General features: G+C 40.5%; 1 protein-coding gene across 1 annotated transcript in view; it reads right to left on the bottom strand.

The window, feature by feature from the left end:
- Positions 1 to 1,495, bottom strand: part of itsn1 (intersectin 1 (SH3 domain protein)) — a gene marked incomplete in the record, with an annotated part of 125,364 nt that extends 123,869 nt beyond the window's left edge. Inside the window, 1 exon segment of the mRNA XM_014022733.1 lies at positions 1,312 to 1,495.
- Positions 1,496 to 2,330: the final 835 nt, after the last annotated feature.

Raw genomic sequence — 2,330 nt, 5'->3', positions numbered from 1 at the left:
AATATCTGCAGAGCAGAACTTACCTTCCACAGCAATTATTTTTAGTTAGCATATAGCTAAACTCTAACCATGGTTATATAATAGCAGCTGCATTCTGACATGATAAGCACTATGTTTTATATTCAATTAACGTATGATCTGATTAGTCGACTAATTGAATAAATAACCAGTGATTAATCGATTATAAAAATAATCGTTTGTGGCAGCCCTAAACCCATCATGTTTCATCTTCTCTTGTTTTTTTGTTTGTTTTTTTTGATTGAGTTAAAACCACCATTCATTTCAAACAGTCAACATTACATGGTTAATCTGAGGGTTGGAGAACATTAATAATTAAACTGTAAGATATCTCATCAGTTAAGTGATTTAACTGACATTATGCAGCAGAGTACAGTGATAAACTGTGACCTTCAGCTTGTTTTAATGTTAAAAGAAGTCTGATTAAGCTATTAATCTTAAGTTTCATGGGTTATTTTTTTATTTTGCTATGGGAATTGTTTTATTAAGACAGAGAGACTGGATAAAGGTGTGAGCAGGTACAGGGGGTGTGCCCACAGGAAGCAGAGATGCAGGTTGTGACAGAAATAATCCTGATCATCAACTGATCAAAAACAGACTCAGCAGATTAGTCAACTGTCAAACCAGTCATTAGCTGCAGTCCCATCAGAGGATGTGCTGAGGATGACTGGTTTTCCTCCAGAAGTGACAGAGAGTCCAACACAATCTGTTGTGTTTACAGTTTAAATCTTAATGGTCCTGTTTTCAAAGGGACCGGCAGGTTCAAACATGAAGTCCCTGCTCTCTGAGTAACACAGGACAGATGTTTGTGCTCCATCCTAACATCTGCACTCACAGATCACTTCTCAGGACCAGACAGCTGCAACATCACCTGATAACCAGCAGCTAGGCTAATGGAAACAAACTACACCCTGAAAGTCACTCCTTCCCTCAAACACCACGACCACCCGTGTCTGCGGAGGATCCCCGGGCCAGAGGGTACCGACCGGCCCCACCGGTCACTGTTACCGTCAGGTCAAACACAGTGCAGAAGCTGTGATTTCATGTTAGCATGTCGGCTAACTCCTAACTGGACCCAACGGTAGCACCGTCCTGTCATATCTCCCCACCGCCTTCTTCTTATAAAAACACCGGACCGGGCCTAAGCGGATTAATACGACAGTTTAGTGCTGACGACGGTTCCCGTGCAGGGAGATAAAACCGTCCGCCTGGCCCCGTTATCAGCCGAGCTAACGCAGCTAACGCTCCGCTCACTCAGGGACACTCTTCCTCCTCACCGCCGGCTCTTCTTACCTCATAGTTCGGCCTCCATCGTTTAGCGGTGATAAAAACAGGTCTCCGTGGGTTCACACAGCCATGCGGTGTAATTTCTTCTCCTAAAAAATGTGACGGTTTATCACTAAAACCGCTTTCCGGTGATTCTCCCGTGGTTCCGAAATCCCGACCGACTGAGGAGGACAGCTGGAAAATGGGGGGTAACGCTGGTCGCATCTCGCGAGAAGTCGCGGTGTTTACATGCTGCGTCAAAATCTCGCGATACTTAACATCCGACCACCGCTCGAATGTGGGCGCTTTCCTGTTGAAATTTATAATAATAATAATAATAATAATAATAATAATAATAATAATGATATATTCTCATATTTATGAAAATTTGTTGTACTTTCATAAAAGCAATAATTTGGTATTCAAGTATTATTAATAGGGTTATTCATAGGTCAATGAGTTCTAATAATTCTATGAGTTGTTTCTTATGTTTTCCACTTGTTGAACAGTCTTTTCTCTGCAGGACGATGGACTATTTGGACTTTTATTCCTCCTGAACTGGTGTGCAACATCTTAACTGGGACCATGAACTCCATCCTCACGGTGTGGGCTGTGATCAGCTGTCAGTGTCACTAGGCTGCTGTGAGATAAAAACAGCAGTTAAATAAGTTGTGCAGGTTTGCTCACTGTGACTGATCCTGAAGAAGGGAGCAGCTGAAAACATTTCCTTGGCCACATTGTTAAAACTGTGATTAATTCACTCCTGAATGCTCCAGAGCAGAGAAACTGATAAAACCTCTGCTTTTCTAGACGCTCACACTGGTACTCCTCACTTTGCATTTGATTTGCAAACCCTGGATTAAAGTCTTAGATAACTAAATAAAAATGATTTATTTATTTATTTTCTATTGTGATTGTTGCAACCTTTTGTTGAACAAATAATGATGTGTAAAATATCAAATAATAATAATTTATATCTTGTTACAACTTTTATTATGGACTGATATATTACTGTTTAGAATGAAAATAATAAAACAATTTTATGC

This window comes from Austrofundulus limnaeus, unplaced genomic scaffold (assembly GCF_001266775.1).
Source record: "Austrofundulus limnaeus strain Quisiro unplaced genomic scaffold, Austrofundulus_limnaeus-1.0 Scaffold340, whole genome shotgun sequence".
NCBI lineage: Eukaryota > Metazoa > Chordata > Actinopteri > Cyprinodontiformes > Rivulidae > Austrofundulus > Austrofundulus limnaeus.
The sequence above is the reverse complement of the archived record's forward strand: the minus strand, read 5'-3'. Positions and strand labels throughout refer to the sequence as shown.